Source organism: Lithobates pipiens, unplaced genomic scaffold, assembly GCF_037356315.1.
Source record: "Lithobates pipiens isolate NorthernLeopardFrog02 unplaced genomic scaffold, aLitPip1_a1.2 Scaffold_8, whole genome shotgun sequence".
Classification (NCBI taxonomy): Eukaryota; Metazoa; Chordata; class Amphibia; order Anura; family Ranidae; genus Lithobates; species Lithobates pipiens.
The window spans coordinates 273,264,061-273,289,658 of record NW_027507903.1 but is presented as its reverse complement, the minus strand read 5'-3'; positions in this window follow the sequence as shown (position 1 = coordinate 273,289,658).

The window sequence follows — 25,598 nt, the reverse complement described above, 5'->3', positions numbered from 1 at the left end:
ATGGTCGAATAACAGTCCAAGGTCAGTTCCAGATCAGGCAGAGGCATAAACAGAATCAGTAGGCAGAAGCGTGGTCGAATAACAAGCCAGGGTCATTTCCAGATCAGGCAGAGGTATGTACAAAATCAGTAGGCAGAAGCATGGTCGAATAACAAGCCAGGGTCAGTTACAGAGCAAGCAGAGGCATAAGGGGTTTGAAGGTAAATGGCAGGAAGTGAGGGTTAGGGTTACCATACTTCACTAATAATTCACTAAAGTATGGTAACGGCGGAAACAGTCACCTATGCAGAGGCCTGGTTGGGAAGGGCATTGGGCACAATGATAAGTGGTGTCTCTTCTCACTCCTCGTTTGCTGCACACCCGACATTTTTTCTGATGTCTTCGGCCTGTTGGTTTGGGAGGGATTTTGTCAGGAAAGTGGCGTTCAGAGAGTCTGCTAATTACATCGGATCGAATGTTTTGTGGCGGGCCGTTGGGGTATATAAGGGCAGTGGTGATTTCCTCCTGGTAGCCAAGGAAGGGTATGGGTCTTTCTGTGGACTTACGATAAATGACATATGTGTTGTATATGGCCAAATTAAAGAAATAAATTGAAATTTTTTTATACCACTTGTATGTTCTTCTCATGGCAAGATAGGGTTCGAGCATCTGGTCGTTCAAGTCGACACCCCCCATGAACATGTTGTACTCATGGATACAAGTGGGTTTTTGTATTGGGCCATCCCTCCTGGTGATCTCAACAAAAGTGTTGTTGTGGATCGAAGAAAGCATATAGACATCCCTTCTGTCCCTCCACTTCACAGCCAAAATTTCCTCATTCCGTAAACTCGCCGCTTCGCCTTTTCTTAGCCTTTTGTTGACGAGGCTTTGAGGAAAGCCCTTCTGGTTCGTTCTTACGGTGCCACATGCTGGAGTTTGCATTCTATGGAGGTTGCGGAACAGGGGTAAACTTGTATAAAAATTGTCCACATACAGATGGTAGCCTTTCTCAAGGAGTGGGTTTATGAGTTCCCAAACAACTTTTCCACTCGATCCGATGTATTCGGGGCAATTAGGGGGATGTAGCTGGCTGTCCTTCCCTTCGTATACCATGAAGGAATATGTATACCCTGTGGCTCGGTCACACAACTTATACATCTTCACTCCATAGCGGGCCCTTTTGGAGGGAATAAATTGCTTTAGCCCCAGCCTGCCAGAAAATTTTATCAGGGACTCATCCACACATATGTGTTGGTCTGGGGTAAACAACTGGGGGAAAATCTGAGAAAAATAATTTATTAGTGGCCGAATTTTGTAAAGTTTATCAAAATTTGGGTCATTCCGGGGAAGGCACTGGGTATTGTCATTAAAGTGTAGGAATCTCATTATCGTTAGATATCTGGTCCGGGACATTATTGAGGAAAAGATGGGCATGTGATAGATGGGGCGGGATGACCAATATGCACGTATTTCATTTTTATTGTTTAGTCCCATACAAAATGTGAGGCCCAAAATTTTTTTAAACTCCTCCACTGTTAGGGCTCTCCACTCGTAGGGATGGGCATACGAGGACGTTGGGTTGCTTGCAATAAATTGTTGGGCATATAGGTTGGACTGGACCACAATGGATTCAAGCAAGTCCTCTGTAAAAATTAGGTGGAAAAAGTCCATCAGGGAAACATTTTGTGTGTCCACCTGGACTCCTGGGTTGGCAGTGAAAGGGGGAACGTTGGCTTCTCCTGAGTTAGGAGGAAGCCACAAGGGGTTCTGGAGGGAATAGGGAAGGCTGGCATGGGACCTAACCCTTTGGGGCCGAGTTGACACCCCACTGGTACGTGGCCTTTGCCGAGGTACTGTGGTGCCGGTGGATGGCACTGGGTTGCTGGTGGATGGCTCTGCGGTGCTGGTGGATGGTACCGCCTTCTCACCAGTGTGCCTTCGTCTGACGGGTGGACTATCATCTTCCTCCTCTGAGGCTGTCATGGTACCGCTGCTGAGGACAGGCTCGTAGTCCACGTCAGAGTCACAATCTGAATATGAGGAGGAATCCGAAGCAGAAACCTCCCCGTTGCTCTCGTCGGCTGCAAGGATATCATATGCCTCCTCAGCTGAATACAATCTTTGTGACATTTTTTTGATCACAAATGGCACTGACAGGCGACGCTGATGTGGCAGGTGACACTGACAGCACTGATCACAGGTGACACTGACGACACGTGGCACTGACGACACGTGGCACTGACAACACGTGGCACTGGAGGCAGATGGCACTGGAGGCAGATGGGGCTGACAGATGGGACTGACAGATGTGGCTGGCAGATGGGGCTGGCAGATGTGGCTGGCAGATGTGGCTGGCAGATGTGGCTGGCAGACAGATGTGGCTGGCAGATGTGGCTGGCTGACAGATGTGGCTGGCAGATGTGGCTGGCTGGCAGATGTGGCTGACAGATGTGGCTGACAGATGTGGCTGACAGATGTGGCTGGCAGATGTGGCTGGCAGATGTGGCTGGCAGATGGCACTGGGGCTGGCACTGGCAGATGGCACTGGCTATTTGCTCTGGCTAATTGCTCTGGCAAATGGGGCTGGCAGATGGCACTGTGGCTGGCAGATGGCACTGGCGCTGGCACTGGCAGGTGGCACTGGCAGGTGGCACTGGCACTGGCGGCACTGGCGCTGACGGCACTGGCGCTGACGGCACTGGGGTTGACGGCACTGGGGTTGACGGCACTGGGGCTGACGGATGGCACTGGCGCTGGCAGGTGGCACTGGCACTGGCACTGGCACTGGCGGCACTGGTGGCACTGGGGCTGACGGCACTGGGGCTGACGGCACTGGCAGGTGGCACTGGCGCTGGCAGGTGGCACTGGCGCTGGCAGGTGGCACTGGCAGGCGGCACTGGCACTGGCGGCACTGGCACTGGCGGCACTGGGGCTGACGGCACTGGCGGCACTGGGGCTGACGGCACTAGGGCTGACGGCACTGGGGCTGACGGCACTGGGGCTGGCAGGTGGCACTGGCGCTGGCACTGGCAGGTGGCAGGTGGCACTGGCGCTGGCACTGGCGGCACTGGCACTACTGGCAGATGGCACTACTGGCAGATGGCACTGCTGACAGATGGCACTGGGCTGACAGATGGCACTGGGCTGACAGTTGGCACTGGCACTGGGGCTGACAGATGGCACTGGGGCTGACAGATGTTAGTCACAGTATAATTCACAGTGTTACACTCACAGATCCTCTCTCTCCTCACACACTGTCTCTGTGTGAGGAGAGAGAGACACGGCAATGGGAGATGATCTCATTTGTTTACATTTGAGATCATCTCCTATTGGCAGCTGTGATCGCTCTGTGAACGGCCGCTTTGATTGGCCGTTCACGGCGATCTGTATTCACCTGTCTCCGGGAGACACGGCGGATACAAAACTTCCGCGATGCGCGCCCCCGGCGGCGCGCATTGCGGAAGTAAACACAAAGCTGTCCAGGGACCACCGCCCGGACGAACCCGCCTGCTCCACGGCCGTCATTCGGCTATAGGGCGGGCGGGAGGAGGTTAACTAGAAGGAAATAACATGTGCTTATGTGTATAAGATTTACCCATAATCCCATATTTTTCTCACACAGTTAAGAGGGGGAATGAGAATCTGCTGCTGTTGAAAATGTACTGTTATAATCAAGCTAAATCATATATTATTGTGCTATATTTTATAAGATAATAATTTATCTATGTACTATGAAATTACTGTTTTGAAGTTATAACTTCAAACTTCAGTAATTTGTCTGTTAGGTCACCTGCTTGAGCACAGTTTCTGAAAATATAGTACATTTTCTTAAAAACAATATATAATAATTATTTGTATATTACTTATGGTAATTAACCCCTTGCCACCCAGGCCAATTCTGACACTTCTCTCCTACATATAACAATCATTATTTTTTTGCTAGAAAATTACTCAGAACCCCCAAACATTATTGGTTTAGCAGACACCCTAGGGAATAAAATGGTGGTCATTGCAACTTTTTATGTTACACGTTATCTGCGCAGCAATTTTTCAAACGCGTTTCATGAATACAAAAAAAAACACTTCGATTTTTTTGTATAATGTGAAAGATGATGTTACGTCAAATAAATAGATAGCTAACATGTCATGCTTTAAAATTGGGCACACTCGTGGAATGGCACCAAACTTTAGTATGTAAAAATCTCCATTGGCAACGCTTTACATTTTTTTTAAAGATTATATGTTTAGAGTTACAGAAGAGGTCTAGTGCTAGAATTATTGCTCTCATGCTAACGATCACAGCGTATTTAACCTGTGTGTATCTGGCTCTGATACTAGCCAGTGCCTCACCAGCCACTGACCTCACTGCACGTTGCTGGTCTGCAGCTACAAAAGCTATAAATGGTAGCACATGGTTATTTTGACTATTGTGAAACCCTATGTGTGTCTACATATAGATACCGTTCAGTACAAAGTATAAACTGTGTAATGGAAGGTGGATGAAACATTAATAAGTTCTTTGCAAAAATGTTTTTACTTTTAAGTCACAAATATGTTTTTTGGTGTTTGTACAATAAGTAACATAATGTTAATAGGTTATACAGTAATATATATGTGTTAAGCAATTATGAATGCAGTGAATCCATGTTATTATTACACAGTATATTTAATTGGGAAATAGCAATGAAAATGTATTGTGAAAAAAGCTATATATCTGATGGGTTACCATATTAGCCAGCATTTTTGATAGACCATTGTTTAACAAATGTAACTATATTTTATTTATTAAACTGTCATTTTGAGTCCAATTTTTCCTTTGGATAATTTTCAGTGGTAGCACACACAGCATTTGTCCCACTTATTATGACTAAACATTTGATATTTAAAGAGGAAGTAAACTCTCCCACTCTGATGCTTCTCTTCATTTAGTCCATTATAATAAGTAATTATCAGACTATAGCCACTGTAATCCAGCCCAAATCGCATATTACTTACTGTTTAAAGAAACTTTAAAAAACGTGTTTCCAGGGGTTAGGCAGCGCCATCTTAAGTATTGTTTTCTGAGTCCACAGTGGAGTGTATTTCCGCCCTTACATTGAGCACTTCCTGTACTGTTAACCAAGCCTCCTTCTCAATCCAACGTTTCTATGGCAACCCTGCTTCCCTGTTCATAGTATTTACTTGTGCCAATGTCTAATGTTTCCCTCTGTCAGTCTTATCAGCTTCAGCTGATAAGACTGCAGTAATGGCCAGGTTTACATTGTATGTCATGTCACATGGTCACATGGTGTGTAGGAGGAAGCTCTGAATGAGTCTGAAGTCTCCTGGGAGTTAAGTGTTGTGCCGTAGGAAGTCCTGATAACAGATAGATAAGACAGAGAGTGTGCCGTAAATTAGGGGAGATCTGGGCATGCTCAGTGACTTCATTCTAAAGAACAAAAATGATTACAACAATACTAAGCAAGTAAGGAGATATCTACAAGCAGTGTTCATCAGTGTTTTTTATGCTGATTTACATGGGACAAAGTTATGGGGGAGGGTTTACAACCACTTTAAAGTAATGGAGGAAGCTTTGGAAACACAAGCTGCATATCTTCACTTGTATAAATGTTTTACATCCACCTCATTAATGAAGAACTGAATACCTTTAGGATGTGAAGTGCAGCATCTGACAAATAAAGAAAATAAATGCACAATCAAAATTATATAAGAAAATTGCTATAAGCAAATAAACTACTTTTCAAATCTATAAAACAGAAATAACAATTGAAAAAGTGTTGGTTTCGACATTAGTTCTTTGTAACATATTATTCTGATAACAGTCCCATAGTCTGACTTTACGGCCTCATGGACACTGCAGCTGTCAAATGTTCGTTTTACAGGAGTTGTTTTTTTTCTGTCCCTAAACGTGCACACGCTGGTGTTTACAGTCATTTTGAAGCAGGGGCATTCAGGGGCAGAATTCTGAATATACCAAAATCACTTTCAGGAGTGGAGTGTTTGGGTTGAAAAACCCTCCTGAAGCTCCTAAATGCACCTAAACGCTAGATGCGTTTAGTGCTTGAACATTCATTTCAATGGCCAGAATAAATGAATGTTCTGGCCAAAGAAATTAATGAAAACCCAAACACTTGATGTGCCTGCACGGCAGTCACATGGTACCGGCTGTGAGCTGATACTCTGATTGGCACATCCCGATTGGTCATCAGGATCGATTGGCACATCCTCAAAAGGACGTCATATGATGTCCAGTCAGGATAACAAAACGACCACCTGGCCGTCAATCTGCTATTAGCCGGGTGGGAAGTGATTAAATGCGGTCAAACACAGTCAAACACAGAAAAACAAGGCCAGTCTACATAAGCCCTTACTGTACTGCCTCTTTGTCTATATATGGTACAGTGCCTTGAAAAAGTATTCATACCCCTTGAAATTTTCCACATTTTGTCATGTTACAACCTAAAACGTAAATGGATTTTATTGAATAGACAAACACAAACTGGCACATAATTGTGAAGTTGAATGAAAGTGATAAATGGTTTTCAATTTTTTTTATAAATAAATATCTGAAAAGTGTGGTGTGCACTTGTATTCAGACCCCTTTACTCTGATAACCCTAACTAAAATCTAGTGGAACCAATTGTCTTCAGAAGTCACCAAATGAATATAGTCCATCCATTTGTAATTTAATCTCAGTACAAATGCAGCTGTTCTATGAAGTCCTAAGAGGTTTGTTAGAGAACCTTAGTGAACAAGCAGAATCATGAAGGCCAGGCCAAGGAACAAGCCAGACAGGTCAGGGATAACATTGTGGAGAAGTTTAAAGCAGGGTTAGGTTATAAAAAAAATATCCCAAGCTTTGAACATCTCAGCACTGTTCAATCCATCATCCAAAAATGGAAAGAGTATGGCACAACTGCAAAACTAACAAGACATGGCCGTCCATCTAAACTGACAGGCCGGGCAAGTAGACCATTAATCAGAGAAGCAGCCAAGAGGCCCACAGGTGGAAGAATCTGTCCACAGGACAGCTTTTAGTCATGCACTCCACAAAACTGGCCTCTATGGAAGAGTGGGAAGAAGAAAGCCATTGTTAAAAGGAGGCCATAAGAAGTCCCTTTTGCAGTTTGTGAGAAGCCATGTGGGGGACACAGGGAAAAAGGTGCTCTGATGAGACCAAAAATAGGATTTTTATATACAGCTTACCCGTAAAATCCTTTTCTTGAGAGTACATCACGGGACACAGGAGCTTCATTACATAGTGGGTTATATAGACACCTCTGGTGATTGGACACTGATTAACCCCAATTAAGGAGAATTCCTCCCCTATATAACCCCTCCCATATGGGAGGGACCTCAGTTTTGTAGCAAAGCAATAAGAAACCACGTAAGACCCAAGAAGGGCGGGAGCTCTGTGTCCCATGATGTACTCTCAAGAAAAGGATTTTACAGGTAAGCTGTATATAAAAATCCAATTTTCTTGATCATACATCACGGGACACAGGATCTTCATTACATAGTGGGATGTCCCAAAGCAATGCTCAGTTTGAGGGGAGAGAGACACAGATCAGAAATATAGACCGCCATGGACTAAACTGCAGCCTGCAGTACACTGCGCCCAAAGGTGGTATCCTCTTGCCCTCTGACATCCACCTGATAAAATCTGGTGAATGTATGGACTGAGGACCAAGTTGCAGCCTTACAGATCTGAGCCAGGGAGACCTGGTGATGCACTGCCCAAGAAGCACTTACAGCCCTAGTTGAGTGCGCTTTCACTTGAAAAGGAGAACTCTTCCCCTTTACACTATAGGCCTGAAGAATAACCTGTCTAATCCATCTTGAGAGAGTGGATTTTGATGCCGCTTGGCCCTTCCTAGGGCCTTCCGGCAAAATAAAAAAGCAATCAGTCTTTCTTATCTGAGCAGTTGCCTGGAGATAGATACTGATTGCCCTTACCACATCTAAAGTGTGCATAGACTCTTCTTCTGCGGACTGTGGATCCGGAAAAAAGGATGGTAGGATTACATCTTGATTCAAATGGAATCCCGAAACCACCTTAGGCAGAAAGGACCTATTAGGACGCATTACTACCCGGTCCTTATAAATAATTAGATAAGGTTCCTTGCTAGAGAGAGCTGATAGCCATATCCTCGAAGAGTGTCGGAACTATCAAGAAAACCAATTTTTTAGTCAAAAGAACTAATGAAGCCTGATGCAAAGCTTCAAATGGTTGCCCCTGCAATGCCAAGAGAACCAAATTCAGATCCCATGGGCATACCGGAGGTTTGACTGGCAGCTTTAACTGCATAGCCCCCTGGATGAAAGCCCGCACAAGGGAATGTGATGCAAGCGGCTTCTGGAAAAACACTGACAAGGCCGAAATCTGCACCTTGATAGTGCTTACGGCAAAATTTATTTCTAGGCCTGACTGGAGGAAAGCCAAGATCCTGCTAATGACATACTTTCTAGTATGCCATCCCCTGGGTTCACACCAGGAAACATATGCCTTCCAGATTTTGTAGTAAATAAGCCTGGAGGCCGGCTTTCTGGCATTGACCAGAGTAGAAAGGACTGGCTCCGAAAGTCCACGATCTCTGAAAATGTGAGTCTCAGCAGCCAAACCATTAAATTCAGACTGTGTAAAGCAGAATGGTAAATTGGAGCCTGTGAGAGCAGATCTGGCCGGAGAGGAAGGATCCACGGCCTGCCTACTGCCAACTTCATGATCTCTGCGTACCAAGGTCGCCTGGGCTAAGCCGGGGCTACCAAAAGAACCGACTTTGTTTCCCTCTTGACTTTTCCCAGGAACCGTGACAGAAACGGGTATGGTGGGAAGGCATAAATTAGATTGTACCGATCCCAGGGAACTGTGAGAGCATCTGACCCCTGAGCAAGTACATCTCTTGTCCTTGACACAAATTTTTCCAGCTTCCTGTTGAATCTGGACGCAAATAGATCTACGTCTGGAGTGCCCCACTTGTGACATATGTTCTGAAATATGTCGGGGTGTAGAGCCCATTCTCCTGGGCATAACTGTTGGCGGCTTAGAAAGTCCGCTTGCCAATTTTCCACTCCTGGAATGAAGACTGCAGAAAGGCGTGGAACATGCCTTTCTGCCCAAGCAAGTAGGCGATTCACCTCTCTCTGTGCAAACAGACTCCTGGTGCCACCCTGGTGATTGATATAGGCCACAGCTGTGGCATTGTCGGACTGAACTCGAACAGAGAGACCCTGTAGTCTGTAAGACCAGTTTATGAGAGCCATATAAACTGCCCGAATTTCCAGAATATGTATGGGCAATAACTTCTCGGTCGCAGACCATTTCCCCTGCGTGCACACCTATTCAAAACTGCTCCCCAGCCCGTCAGGCTAGCATCTGTAGTTATAATCTTCCAAGGAAGAGGAAGAAATGTTTTGCCTTTCAGCAGATTCATGGTCTGTAACCACCAAACAAGACTCTTGCGTGTCCCTGGGGATAGACAAATAGGAAGGTCCAAGGCCTGGGGCTTCCTGTTCCAAGCTGCAAGGATGCATCTTTGCAAAGGCCTTGAGTGAAACTGGGCGAATGGAATGGCCTCGAAGGAGGCGACCATTTTCCCTAACAGTCTCATATACAACCGAATGGGGGAAGTTCTTCTGCCCAGAATTAGGTGCACCAGAGCCCCTATAGCCATGGCATTTAGCCTTGGTAGAAACACCCCGCCCTGAGCGGTGTCGATTACCATGCCCAGATACTCCAACCTGGTAGCAGGCTGTAGGGACGACTTTTCTAGGTTTATAATCCAACCTAGGTGTTTCAGGTGTTCTAATGTTTTGGCAACACTGTGGTTCAAGAGCGCTACTGTTTGCTCTATGAGTAGCAAACTGTCTAGATAAGCCATCATGGTTATACCCTGTGCTCTTAGGTTTGCCAAGAGAGGGTCTAGAATCTTTTTGAAGACTCAAGGAGCTGTAGCCAGACCGAACGGCAGGGCCACAAATTGAAAATGGCGCTGATCTACCGCGAACCTTAGATACTTTTGGTGTGTGGAAAAAATTGGCACATGAAGATATGCATCCTTGATATTTATTGATGCCAAAAACTATCCCCCTTGCAGGGAAGAGACCACAGAGTGTGTTGACTGCATTCGGAAAGACCGGATGTGCAAAAACTGGTTTAGATCCTTCAGATCCAGGATAGGTCTGACACCCCCATTTGGCTTTGGAACGGTGAAGAGATTTGAGTAAAAGCCTGAACCCTGTTCTTTTGGGTCCACTTCCACTATCACCCCCTGGGATAGCAAGTGATCTAAGGCCAGAAGTAGCGTTTTTTTGAGATATCGAGGAAGTTACCCACTTGTCCCGAATCTCTTCCCGCCAGGCTTCTGAAAACTGCAGGAGCCTTCCCCCCACTCAGCCGAGTGGGGGGGCCCCTTTACAAGGAAGCTTTTGGGCTCTGCTTGGCAGGCTTTCGTCCCCAATTCTTCTTCTGCCCCTGGGCGTGACCTTGGGCCTTTCCTCTAGAGGGAGGTTGGGAAGGCCGTCGCCACTGCTTAGAGCTTGATGCTCCGGGAGAAAGAGAACACCTAAATGATGGACGTTTGCTCTTTTTGATTGGAAGGAGAGTAGATTTACCGCCTGTAATCTTTTGGATGAATTTATCTAATTCTTCCCCAAATAAGCGTTCCCCCTTAAACAGGAACCCAGTAAAATACTTCTTGTGCCGCGTACACACGACCAGACTTTTTGAGGGATTAAGTCCGACAGACTTTCGAAGGAGTTCTGACGGAGTTCTGGCTGAATTCTGACGGACTTTCCGAATGAGCGGACTTGGCCACACACAATCACACCAAACTCCGACGGATTCTAACGTGATGACGTACGACTCGACTCGAATAAGGAAGTTCATAGCCAGTAGCCAATAGCTGCACTAGCGTCGGTTTTAGTCCGTCACACACACGAGCGAATTTCTCGGTAGGAACTGGGTCCGGTAGAGTTCTGGCTGAAAAATTTGAAGCATGTTTCATTTCTAAAGTCTGTCAGACTTTTGCGAATCAAAAGTCCGTTGCAGCCCATACACGATCGAATAGTCTGCCGGAATCATTCCATCAGACTTTGGATGTTGAAAAGTCCGCTCGTGTGTACGAGGCTTTACACGACAGCTCAGCTGCCCAATTTTTTAGCCATAGAGCCCTTCGCATGTGTACCAACAGGAGAGACAAACGAGATGCTTGTTGGACAGAATCCAAAATCGCATCAATCATGAAACACAGAATCTGAGAAATTTCTGCAAAATTCTCCACTTCCTCACTGGGAAAGAGGCCAAGCATCTGCTTAACCTGTTCCTTGAGGAACTGACACAACCCCACAGTTGCGACTGTAGGTTGCACTACAGCGCCAGCCATGGAAAAGGAGGCTTTCAGTAACGTTTCCAGCCTCTTATCAGTTGGATCCTTTAATACCTGAGCATTATCCAAAGGACAGGTCAGGTTTCTATTCACACAAGAAACAGCCGCATCGACAGATGGGACCCCCCATTTCTTGGTGAAACTTTCCTCCAGAGGATAAAGCATAGAAAACCTTTTAGGAGGAGCAAACAGTTTATCGGGATGTCCTCAATCCTCATACAACAATTTATCCATTAAGGGATGAATTGGAAAGGAAAAGGCAGTCTGTGGGATTCTCCTGACCCCAGAGAAGAAACAGAGGATGTGGGAGGAGGGGACTCTCTCCTCTTCCTCTGATTCATCCGACTGCTCTTGATCCCTACCCATGATAGTGATCTCTCCTCATTGTCAGAAGTGTCATCTGAAAGAGGAATTTCAGCAGAGGGAAGGGATCTACCCCTTTTTCTGCTATCTTTTAGGAAAGCTGAATGAAATTCATAATTCTCCCTTCAAAACCCTCCAATGTAGCCTTAAGAGAGTCTTCAGTGACATACACTGGGGATGAAACATTAGGAGAGGCTGAAAAACCTGACAGGGGCACTTACTCATCCTGTGAGGCTGGCTCCAGTCTTACAGGGGGGGATTGTAATCTACAGGCATCTTTAGGACCCCTAGACCTAGGCGGTGATTTACCAGTGCCCTTGTTACCTCCCCCTGAGACCCTCTTATGAGGAGACTTAGTCCTAAGCTACAAAGCAGAGGTACTAGTACAAAAGTGCAATCACTGTTGTGCTCCAAGTCTCACAATAAATATATATGCTTAAACTGCACAACCTGATGCTGAGTAGGTGTCTTAGGTTTGCCTGGATCCAATTCCATAGGATGCTTACTGCCCACAGCTCCGTGTCTTCCACTTACAGCCCCCTAGCGTTCTGGGCTTTTTAAAAATTACTGCTTTGGCGCCTGCGCAGTAAAGCGCCATGCACAGCGTGCACGGCCCGCAACCACACCCCCCTCCATCCATTAGTATGGGAGCGCGCTCAGCGCACGTGCACGAGGACTGTCGTTCATCCAAGGGGGGAGAAGATCACCTACGGCGCCGCGCGGGACCCCTAGACTACGTGGGACCTCTCTCTTACCTCTATTGTGGCAGAGTCTGCAGCGGAAGATGTGAGCCATCTGAAAACAGGCTTCACTGAGCATGTGTATTTGAAAGGCATGTATGTATGCATCAGGCTGCTCTTACTCCCTCTAGTGGTGGAAACCAGGTAAGACATACAACTACTTACATGAAGTAATCCACAATATATGATTTATATAGGATTAATGTCACGATCACTCGGGCGTTTCGGCCGTACACAGGAGACTTACCCGTAGGAACCTGTCGTGGAGAACCCGTCGTTTCCCCTTGACGCGCGCTAAAGCTAACGAACGCACTCGCGTCAACATGAACGAGCGCGCGCACGCACGTCTGTCACGAACGGGCGCACGTCTACTCGCGGGGGCGCGCTGACCCGTCGTACGACCGCTTGGCGCCCTAAGGTCTTCTTAAGGCACTTGCTCCCTTCCATCCGTGCTGTCCAGTCTACAGCGTGTCCGTGACCTTGCTTCCTGTACCGTTACCTGTTACTTTGATTCCTGATACCCGGCTTGTTCTTTGACCCTGATCCGTTGCTGCCTGCCTACGACCTCTGCTTGTCTGACCACGTCTCTGCCTCATCCTCTTGTACCTTGCTGATCGATTCCTGCTGACCCGGCCTGCACCTGACCCTGCTGTTCCTGCTTACCTGTTGGGGTTCCTGTATTTCCTGACGTCCACCTGCCTGCCAGTCTCCTCACTTGTGCCTGCCTGCTACAGTCAAGTACCATCAGCTCTACCTACTCGCTGTCGGTGCCCAGCTGCTTATCCGGACCGGTCCTATCTGCCAGGCACTTGTGCCCCCTGAACTTTTAGAATACCTGTCTCCATCTCCAGGGGTTCATTAGCCAGGGGATACGAGGGGCCGCTCCCTGCATTCCAGGCTCAACTACTAGGTACGTGACAGTACTGGACAGCCATGTCCGAGCCTGCGCAGGGAGCCTCCCCCATGGACGAGCTCTGCCACCACCTGGCCGGCCTTACTCAGGCAGTTAAGAGTTTACAGGAAGGCTACGGTAGACTGGAGGAACAAGTCCAGGCGCTATCCGCTTCTGCACCAGTTGCTCCTGGGGCCCATGCTCCACCGTCAGTCGTGATGTTGCCACCCGAACCCAGGGTCCCAACCCCGGAATGATTTGCGGGAGACCGGAACAAGTTCAGGGCCTTCCGCAACTCCTGCGAACTCTATTTCGCCCTGCAACCCAGGACCTTCTCCCTTGAGGCGACGAAGGTGGGATTTGTCATCTCTCTGCTAACAGATGAACCCCAGGCCTGGGCACACCGTCTGTTGGAACGGAAGGACCCATCCTTAGACTCCATGAACACCTTCTTCCAGGCAATGTCCAGACTCTATGAGGATCCCCAACTCGCCGCAACCGCAGAAGCAGCCTTACATGCCCTGCAACAAGGTCGCAGGCCTGTGGAGGACTACGTCTCAGAGCTCCGACGATGGAGCGCAGACACAGACTGGAACAACGCGGCCCTGCGGTATCAGTTCCGCATGGGCCTCTCTGAGGCTCTGAAGGATGAGTTGGCACGTGTGGGTGTCCCTGAGACTCTGGAAGCCCTGATAGACACCTCTGTCCAAATTGACAGGCGTTTGAGGGAGCGCCGCCAAGAACGTTCTTCCACAACTACTCGCCCGATCTGGATGCTACCACGGGTGCCCAGTCACCCAACTCCTCCTGTTCCAGTCGCATCCACATTGGACACCCCGGAACCCATGCAGCTGGGGCTACTCCACCCATCTCTGACTCCAGAAGAACGTCAACGTCGCCGGGTCAACAACCTCTGTCTGTACTGCGGAGAACCAGGGCACTTTGTTCGCTCTTGCCCAGCTATGATGCGTAAGTGCCTCCTTGTTCCACCTGTTCCCTCACCTGTGTTGTCTGATAACATCTCTCATCTGGCTGTTCCTGTTCTCTTACAGCTTCCAGGAAGGACTGTCTCAACCCACGCAGTTATTGACTCCGGGGCATGCAGTGGCTTTGTTGACTCGTCCTTCACCCGAAAAAACAGGATTCCCCTTAGACTGAGAGAGAAAGGGCTCTCGGTATACCTGGCTGACGGGTCTACCTTGGGATCAGGACCAGTGACCCAGGAGACTAGCCCCCTATCCGCTGTCATCGCTGGAACTCACCAAGAACTCCTTTGCCTAGACGTCATCCAGTCTCCTCTGTTCCCCATCATTCTAGGTATGCCTTGGTTGAAGGCACACAACCCACGCATTGATTGGGCCACTGGAATAATTAAATTCCCCTCGGACTACTGTCTCCGGCATTGCTGCCCGACTCCCAACGGGGACTCCTCGGCCCTTCTCTGTCTGGAATCGGATGATGAAACCCGACAAGCTGTACCCAAGGAATACCATGCTTTTCTGGATGTCTTCAGTAAGAAGGGGGCAGAGACTCTTCCTCCCCATAGGCCATATGATTGCCCTATAGAACTGCTCCCGGGGGCAGAAATCCCCTTCGGAAGAATCTTCCCCCTATCCGAGTCTGAACTGAGTACCCTGAAGTCCTACTTGGATGATAACCTTGAAAAAGGATTTATCCGACCCTCTACCTCCCCAGCCGGCGCTGGGATTTTCTTCGTGGAAAAGAAAGACCACTCCCTGCGCCCATGTGTGGACTATCGGGCTCTAAACAAGATCACCATTAAAAATCGCTACCCCCTGCCGTTAGTACCTGAACTTTTCCAGAGACTGGGTTCCGCTAAGTTGTTCACAAAGCTGGATCTTCGGGGTGCCTACAACCTCGTCCGTATCAGAAAGGGTGATGAATGGAAAACAGCCTTCCGTACCCGCTTCGGGCACTACGAATACTTAGTGATGCCATTCGGGTTGTGTAATGCCCCAGCCACGTTCCAGCATTTTGTCAATGACATTTTTAGAGATTATCTTGATTTGTTTGTAATTATTTACCTGGATGACATCTTAATCTTTTCCTCCACTCTAGCCATCCACCGGGAACATGTTAAGAAGGTTCTGACCCGTCTCCGCCTTCACGGTTTGTACGCCAAGCCCGAAAAATGTGTTTTCGAAAAGGAGAGTATTCAGTTCCTCGGCCTGGTCATCTCGGTTAGAGGGGTAGAGATGGATCCCCAGAAGATCTCCGCAATCCAGGACTGGCCTGCCCCCTCCGATAGGAAGGGAGTTCAGCGATTTGTGGGCTTCGCTAACTTCTATCGTAAGTTCATAAAGGGATTCTCTTCTATTATCGCCCCCATTACCGGGCTGACCAAGCAGGGCCAAAGGTTCCGTTGGACCCCCGAAGCACAAGAGGCCTTCAAAACCCTGAAGGATTTGTTTGTTTCAGCCTCGGTCCTGAAGCACCCCGATCCCGCTCTACCATATACCCTCGAAGTTGACGCTTCAAAAATTGCAGTCGGAGCTATACTCTCCCAGAGGCAGGGACCCAAGTCCTTACTCCATCCGGTTGCTTTCTTCTCTCGCAAATTATCAGAGGCCGAAAGAAATTACGACGTCGGTGATCGTGAGCTATTAGCAATTAAGTCTGCACTCGAGGAGTGGCACTACCTGCTGGAGGGGGCTATCCATCCAATCCTGGTCTATACCGACCACAAAAACCTGGAATATTTAAAGACAGCTAAGAGATTGAAGCCTCGTCAGGCCAGGTGGGCACTCTTTTTCTCAAGATTTGTATTCCACATCACTTACCGTCCCGGATCCAAGAATACTAAGCCAGACGCTTTATCCCGCATGTTTAGTCAGCCGGAAAACTCGCCACCTACCGATACCATTCTTTCTGCTGGGAACTTTCTTCTACTCCAGGGAGATGTGGTGTCTCAGGTCAAGCGGGCCTCCATAGGCGCTACACCTCCACCCGGTGCCCCGTTGTCCTCCAACGATGACCTTCTGTGGCATGGGAACGGGATCTTTGTCCCCCAGGCAGTCCGGACCCTGGTTCTGGCCTCCTGTCATGACCACCCTTTGGCTGGCCACTTTGGGGTATTCAAAACCCTGGAATTACTCAGGCGTACATTCTGGTGGCCACGGATGAAGGACAACTGCAAGAGGTATGTACAGGCCTGTGCCACCTGTATTCGGAGTAAGGGCGACAAGTCAAGAGCCTGGGGTCTACTAAGACCGCTACCTGTTCCTGATAGACCATGGAGGATGATCTCCATGGATTTTATCGTCGAACTCCCCCCTTCGGAGAACCATACAACGATCTTTGTCGTAGTCGACAGACTCACTAAGATGGCTCACTTCTTGCCCATGAAGGGCACTCCCTCAGCCGCAGAGACAGCTAACGCCTTTGTTAAAGAAATTGTGAGACTTCATGGCATTCCCGCCAACATCACATCTGATAGGGGGGTGCAGTTCACCTCAAGATTTTGGAGGGCGCTCTGTGGAACTCTGAAGATCGATCTTTGCATGTCCTCAGCCTACCACCCGCAGACCAACGGTCAGACCGAGAGGACGAATCAGACACTAGAACAGTACCTTCGCTGTTTTTCGTCCTTCTCTCAAGACGACTGGGTCTCTCTGTTACCGATGGCTGAGTTCGCTTACAATAACACAATCCACTCGGCCACCAAGCAGTCCCCTTTTTATGCGAACTTCGGGTTCCATCCGTTGTTTTTGTCTGGCAGTCTTCCCGAGTGTTCGGTACCAGCGGTTCAGAAGAGACTTAACTTCTTTGAAGAAAATAACAAGCTCTTACAAGAAACCCTGGCCAGGTCACAGGAGCATAACAAGGAAGTCTTCGACAGAAGGAGAAGAGGGGAGCTGGATCTTAAGGTTGGGGATCGGGTCTGGTTGTCCACCTTGAATCTTAGACTGTCCTGTCCCTCCAAGAAGTTGGGCCCGAAATTCGTGGGTCCCTTCCCGATCAAGAGGAAATTAAATGACGTGGCGTTTGAACTCAAACTTCCTGAATCTTTCCGAATTCATCCAGTGTTCCATGTATCGCTTCTCAAACCCGCAGTCGCGGACCCCTTCGCTGACAGGACCTCCAGTCCCCCGGAACCTGTGTTGGTCAATGGGGAGATTGAGTTTGAAATCGAGGCCATTCTGGACTGTAGGAAGAGAAAGAACCAGGTCCAATTCTTAGTCAAATGGAAGGGGTACGGACCCGAGGAGAACTCCTGGGAACCAGAAGCTAACATTCATGCCAAGAGACTCATCCGTGCCTTCAAGAATTCCCACCCGAATAAGTTGGCTCAGTTGGGCATCCGGAGGCTGCCCCTTGGGGGGGGGCAATGTCACGATCACTCGGGCGTTTCGGCCGTACACAGGAGACTTACCCGTAGGAACCTGTCGTGGAGAACCCGTCGTTTCCCCTTGACGCGCGCTAAAGCTAACGAACGCACTCGCGTCAACATGAACGAGCGCGCGCACGCACGTGGGTCACGAACGGGCGCACGTCTACTCGCGGGGGCGCGCTGACCCGTCGTACGACCGTTTGGCGCCCTAAGGTCTTCTTAAGGCACTTGCTCCCTTCCATCCGTGCTGTCCAGTCTACAGCGTGTCCGTGACCTTGCTTCCTGTACCTGTACCTGTTACCTTGATTCCTGATACCCGGCTTGTTCTTTGACCCTGATCCGTTGCTGCCTGCCTACGACCTCTGCTTGTCTGACCACGTCTCTGCCTTATCCTCTTGTACCTTGCTGATCGATTCCTGCTGACCCGGCCTGCACCTGACCCTGCTGTTCCTGCTTACCTGTTGGGGTTCCTGTATTTCCTGACGTCCACCTGCCTGCCAGTCTCCTCACTTGTGCCTGCCTGCTACAGTCAAGTACCATCAGCTCTACCTACTCGCTGTCGGTGCCCAGCTGCTTATCCGGACCGGTCCTATCTGCCAGGCACTTGTGCCCCCTGAACTTTTGAATACCTGTCTCCATCTCCAGGGGTTCATTAGCCAGGGGATACGAGGGGCCGCTCCCTGCATTCCAGGCTCAACTACTAGGTACGTGACAATTAACTTCTCTTACCTGTCCCCGCCGCAGGAATTGCTGAAAACAGACAGATTCCAGCCTTCACCCATCACGGCAGGCAGAGTTGTGCCAACCTTCAGGATTTATTGGGTTCCTTCTCAGAAGAACCTCTTACCTGGACCTTGTAAAAGACTCTGCCAGAAACTTTCGTGCCACTATGTAAATAGTACACCAAGTCTGGTTTTCCCAGAGCCCAGTCTTGCAAAAGGAGAGGACTTACAGGCAAAACCTTGTTTCTTTGGATGACGAGGCCCGGGTACCATATCATCTTGGGAGTCAAATATCGGCCCGAGATATGGATCCGGTTATCATAGCCCTTAGACCCCCGCAGGGACCTGCACAGAGCTTTCTTCATAGCACATGTTTTACGTGACCAACCACCTTAGACACTGGCGAAAAAACTGAGGTGCCTCCCATATGGGAGGGGTTATATAGGGGAGGAATTCTCCTTAATTGGGGGTTAACCAGTGTCCAATCACCAGAGGTGCCTATATAACCCACTATGTAATGAAGCTCCTGTGTCCCGTGATGTATGATCAAGAAATAGACTTTTTGGCCTAAAAGCAAAATGCTATGTGTGGCGGAAAACTAACACTGCGCATCACCCTGAACATACCATCTCCACCGTGAAACATGATTGTGTGCAGCATCATGTTGTGGGGATGCTTTTCTTCAGCAGGTCACACCAAACAACATGGTGAAGTACAACACGTACGACGGGACTAGAAAAAGGAAGTTCAATACCTAGTAGCCAATAGCTTCCATCTGGTAGTTGAATCTGAGAATGCGTGAGTTTTTACACGTCGAAATTGCATACACACAATCGAAATTTCCGAAAGTTTTTCTATCTCTGTATTTCTGTATTTCTCTATATTTCTGTCTTTCCGATAGAAAGTGGCCTGCGATAACCACCTTCCAATGGGGCTCTAAAAGGAACTCTGTCTCAATAGAGAACATTGTTGAAAATGACTTTTTTTCCGAAGAGATCAACTAGCCAACGTTCCAGAAACTCAATGGGATTTAAACCCTCGCTCTTTTCAGAAAGCACGACTATCCGCACATTGTCGCTTTGGAGCCTATTTTCCATCTCATCCATTTTTATCCCATATCTAGTAAGCTGTTCTTTCATACTTTTTACTTCTTTTGTTAAAGAGGCTGCGTCATCTTCCAATTGGCTAGTCCTAATCTCCAGGTCAGCTGTCCTTTCTGCTGTTTTTTGTAGGTCTTGTCTAACTAGTATCAAATCCTTCTTCACTCCCTTCATTTGGTCATTTGGTCAGTTCTTTCAGGGACCCATTGCATGCGTTCAATGCCAAGAATACATCCTTTATTGTTGGCTCTTTCTCTAAAAGCAAAGGGGCCTCAATCATAGCATCTACACTATGCTCAACTGTTCCCAGATTCTTATTAGTCAGGGTTTTTGTTACTACCACAAGTGATGTATTGACATTTGACTGTCCCTGGCTTTTTCTATCCGAGGGTACTCCCTGTTGTACTTTAGTCTGTGACTTTTTTAGGGGGGTCTGCGCCGAGGAGTGTGCATACTGCTCCAATTTTGCTGCTGCAGAGGAGGATTGTTGCAGATTTTCCCCCCTTTTCTTTTGAGGAGCGTAAATGCTGCATCCTACTCCCTCTAGCTACTCTTCAAAAAAGAAAAAGAAATCAGTCCTGAGTCAATCCTGAGGGATAAGGTTATTATGGTTATTATGTAGATGCACCCACACATTTACCATGTATGTCCAAATGGTCCCCAGGCAGTACCCAGTTGTTGTTGTTACAGGCACTTATAAAGATGTTATTGTCCTTTCAGCCAACCCCATACCTCTCAGTACAGCTCTGTAGAATTAACTTTGAACCTTTTAACTTTAATTTGGTGGCTTTTTATAATGTTTCAGAAAGTACAGTCTCCAAATCTGCCTTTCATAGTTTTTTAGTTACTGGCACAGCCTTCTGAACAGCGCCAGTTGTAGAGGGTCAACTGTCTCCTCCCTCACACCGCTCATCGACCTCCGTAACTGCACTGCTCCCGGGGCTCTTCCAGGGACAATCAATCAGGTTCCCACCCGGCTCCTTGTCCGGTGCGCTGCAAGCACCTCTGCCACCGCTGCTTGCACCTCTGCCACCGCTGCTTGCCTCTCTTCTCTCGGTGCAGCGTGCAGCGTTCTTCTCAGCAGGACGCAACAGCGTGCAGTGTGTGATGTCACCTGGGGACCTTCGGAGCCACTCGCAGAGCCTTCGGATCGGCTCGCAGATCTCCGCCCACCTCTGGCGAACGTGCCAACACTCCTCCCCCACTCTGATGTCAGACACACTAAGTTCCCTGGCTGCTCAGCACTCAACCTTCTCAGCAACAGCCACTCATTGCCACTCATTGCTTGATCGATGGCCAGGGAGGGAGCAGCACACAGCACCTCTCACCTCTCCCCACTCCACCACTCTCATCTGGTCACGCCCCCTATAACAAACCTCAAGGCACTATAAATATAGCAGCCGATCCCTTTCACACAAGTGTGTTGTCTCCCCTCCCCACCCGCGGGCAGACCCGCTCCTCCTATGGTTCCTGGGCTGTTCCGTGTTCACTGGTGCCCAGGAACACAGCTGGCAGCTGGGGGAGAGAGATTACAGTGAGACTGAGAGAAATCCATGCCTCAATCTCACATGCAAGTAGTAAAACTGGAAGTGAGTTCACTTCCAATTTCAGTTGCACCCCTTTCTGGCCAGCACAGCTAGGAGACACATCTAGTTAAGCCGATCTGTGTTTGGTTAGACGATATCAAGGGCTGGGGAGTAAGGATGAGCCGAACACCCGAACACCCCCCCCCCCCTGGGTCGGGTCACACCAGAACTTGCCAACAGGCAAAAAATGCAGACGAACACATGAACACCATTCAATTCTATGGGACACGAACATGAAAAATCAAAAGTGCTAATTTTTTTTTTTTTTCGTTTTAAAAAGGTATTTATTGAAACAAAAATGATACATGGAACAGACTGCTCTCACGCAGGAGAGTCAGTAGTATGGCACATTTTCAGGAGTAAGAAACAGTATGCCAAGGAAACAATACAAAGGGGGAGGGTAGCACCTGCGAACAATATTCATAAGGTTAAAGGCTATGGGTGCAGGGCTCATATAAACTAGGGATGAGAGAATGATGCACATGGGATTCCGCAACCTAAGGAAAAGTCAAGGAGAGGGGGGAAGGGGTGCAGTTTAGTAGTAGGGGGAATATCCAAGTTTCTTCGGGGAGCCCGGCTTCCAGACACTCCAAATGGGCTCAGACTGTGCCTGGAACTCAAAGCCCCCTGAACCCCCAACCCCCTAGGATTACCATGTGCATCAAACCTGACATAGGGCAACTCGAAAGGAAGAGTGTCAACAATACAAACTAAGAGAATAATAACATAGTAATTAATGCGGTCCGACTCTGGACCCCAAAAAAAGGGGGGGCAGAGTGGGATTGGCCCTACAGGTAAGAAGGTAGCAGTGCCATAGCAGGCAGGTAGGTAGGAGCGAGTACCCTTGCTCAGGCTAGGCTCTGATCTAGTGCCATATATCCACCTCCTCCCGACGAAAGATTTCGAGGGGAGAGGCGGAGTAAAGAGGGGGAGAAAGACAAGACAGAAGTAGAGGGGACAGAAGAGGAAGGGGGGGAAGGGGGAGGAGTGGGTCGGGGAGGTACCTATGTCAAGGGGAGCTCCCTAGGGAAGACGGGGATCTCGCTGTGGTATTAGTTGTCAAGAGTACGTTCAGTTCTAGGTCTAGAGGAGTATCCCTATGTAGCGAGCCCAGGGTTCCCAGATTTTTTTGAATGTTTTAGATTTATCAATGATGAGACTAGAGGTCTTTTCTTGGAACATAATCCAGGAGATTTTTTGTTTAGCTGCCGGGAACGAGACTCTTGGGGACTTCCAAGACCAGGCTATAGTCATCTTGGCACTTATGAGTATGTAGTGGATCAAATATTGTTGGTATTTGGAGATTTTAGGAATTGGCTGGTTCAGGAGTGCTATAGTTGGAATTTGGGGGGCCGCAACGTCAGTGACCTTGCGGATCAAGGCGAAGATCTTGTTCCAGTAGCTTCTGACCCGAGGACACTCCCACAGGATATGGAGAAGGGAGCCCAAGTGGCCACAGCCTCGAAAGCATAGAGGTGAGGTTTGAGGGTAGAATTTAGCCAAGCGGGTCGGGACCAAATACCACCTCGTGAGGACCTTAACGTCTGCTTCAATGAGAGAGACATTAAGGATCCCTGCGAAGGCCCTCATAAAATAGGAGTGCCAAGTGTCCATGTCCCATTCCAAGTCGAGGTCTCGTTCCCAGCTCTGCATATAACTTGTTTTCTCCGAAAGGGTGGACAGAGCTGAGTAGATCAGGGAGATTCCCCCCTTCATGTCCATGGCCGACACACACCACTGTTCATAGGGAGTAACCCCTAGGCGATCTGAATTGGTGGGCAGAAGAGTGCGTAAGAAGTGAGCTATCTGGTGAAATCGGAACTGCTCCGTGGGCGGCATGGCAAGTTGGGAGGTGCATTGATTTAAAGTTATGGGGCCATTCATGTTAAAAAAGTGCCCAATCCTGTAGAGGCCTTTGTCCAGCCACCATTGAAAAGCTTTAATATTTAAACCAGGGGGGAAGGAGGGATTATTAAAGATGTGGGCTAGGGGGTGCCAACTGGAAGTAACACTGTTTAGCTTATGAAGGGTGTCGCAAATAGCAAAGGAATGTGAGAGGGTAGGGGACATGATCGGGGGTCTGCATTTCGGGGGGGGGGGCGCCATAGAAGAAAGTCGATGGTGAAGTTGGGGATTGCCTGTCTCTCCATTTCGATCCAGTCTGGTTTGGGGCCTCTCGAGTAAATAGTTGAGATTTGGTTTAAGTGAGCAGCGTGATAGTACCAACGGAGGTTAGGTAGGCCCAAGCCTCCTTTCCGTCTGGGTCGGAAGAGAGTGTTTTTGGGGAGTCTATGGTTGGAGTTGCCCCAAATAAATCAGTTAATGGACAATTGAAGGTTTTTGATGTGGGATTGGGGAACAAGAATGGGGAGCGAGCAGAATAGGTAAAGAATCCTAGGGAGAAGGGTCATTTTAACCGCGTTCACCCTACCGATCCATGATAGTTTGTGGAGCGACCATTGATCTAAATCCGTCTTGAGCTTCTTAAACATGGGGGGATAATTGTGTTTGTAGAGTTGGTCAAAGTTGGGAGTAAGGTGAACTCCTAGGTAGGGAATGGAGGAGGTGCTCCAGGAGAAGGGGAAGTGTTCTGTGAGCCGGTCAACCGTAGCTTGGGGGGAGGAGATATTGAGGGCTAAGGATTTGGACATGTTAACCTGTAAACCTGAGGCCTGCCCGAATTGAAGAAGAAGTTGAAGGATATTGGGAGTAGATATAAGGGGGGCGGTAACAAAAAGGACATCATCAGCGAATAATGCACACTTATGTACGGATTGGCCGCATTGAACTCCATGGATGTCTGGGAGATTCCTAATGGCGATCGCAAGCGATTCGACGCCTATGGCAAAGAGAAGGGGAGATAGGGGACAACCCTGTCTGGTGCCTTTAGAGATTGGAAACGGGTCAGAGAGGTGTCCCTGTAGTCTGACTTGAGCCCTGGGTTGTGAATATAGGGTCCCCAGGAGGGTCGTGAAATGAGAACCGAATCCCCAATTCTCAAGGGTGCGAAACAAAAAAGGCCAAGTAATAGTATCAAAGGCTTTCTGTAAGTCAAGCGAGAGGAGGAAGCCCTCCTGTGGGGGATTCCCGTCCCACCGAGCCTGAAGCACAGAGATGATGTCTACAGCTCTCCTTATCTGGTCTGGGCCCTGTCTCCCCGGGATAAAGCCTACCTGGTTTTTGTGGACATAGGACCCTATAAAGGAGCCCAATCTGTTAGAAAGGATTTTTGTCATTATTTTGAGGTCGTTGTTGATTAAGGAAATGGGTCTATAGTTGCTTACTAGACTCTGGTCCTTGCCGGGTTTAGGTATGACAGAGATGTATGCAAGATTGGAAGCTGGGTCGATAGGTGAGTTTTGGTCAAGGGAGTTAAAGAATCGGGTCAGAAAGGGGGAGATGACTTCTGAGAAGGATTTATAGGAACAATTGGAAAATCCGTCAGGGCCAGGGCAGAGTTTTTTTTTAGGGACTTGATTACCTCACTAACCTCCTCCTCAGAAAAAGGGGCGTCCATGATTGATTGGTGGGCATCAGAGATTTTGGGGAGGGGGATGCTCTCAAGGAACGAGTCGATCGTTTGGTTGTTACCGGGGCTATGGCCCGAGTAGAGGTCGAAATAGAATTTGTGGAAGGCCTCCAAAATTTGTTTTTGGATTTTGGGTCAGAATGCCAGATAGGGATCTGATTTTTGGTAGAGCCCGTACTCTATATTTTGGGGAGAGTTTAGCCGCGAGATGGGGACCGAATTTATCAGAATTAAGGTAGAATCTACCGCTTACCCAGCGTAGGTGTTGTTCCGCATTGGAGGTGAAAGCTGTATTAAGTGCAAGCCTAGCTGCGTCCAGGCGTGCGAGTAAAGGGGGGGAAGGGTTAGCTTTGCGGGCTTGGCTAAGGGAGTGAAATTCTTTCTCAAGTTTTGCGATGTTGACCTGTTTCTCTCGCTTTAGGCGTGAAGAAAGTTGTATGATTTTACCCCTCATGACCGCCTTGTGAGCCTCCCATTTGACAACAATATCCCTGGGGAGGCCATCTTGGCGAGGGGCTTGAAGGGCTCTATGCGCCCTATCCAATTCCAGCCTGTGGTCAGGAATATCAGGCATAAGTTCTTTAATGAGGGCTTTGACTGTGTCCTGCACATCTAAAGTGGATTCAGGGATGCCTCCGACACAGAAATTGTATCTTCTGCTTCTGTTTTCCAAATCCTCTAATTTGGAATGGGCAGTTTCAAGTTGGTCCTGGAGTGATTGTATACATAAAGTGTTCTGGTTTGTGCGTGCATTAGAGTCATCAACCGCTTGTTCAATCGCATCTGTCCTGGCCCCTAGGCTCTGTATGTCTGCTTTAATGGATGTAGTGATCCGTGCAGCATTTTGAGCTAGACCTATATAACAACAATACTGCGCAGTGGTCGGCGAAAGAGAAATAAGGATAAACTGAAGGCTGCTAACACGCTAAAATTGGGATCTTTTTAGCTG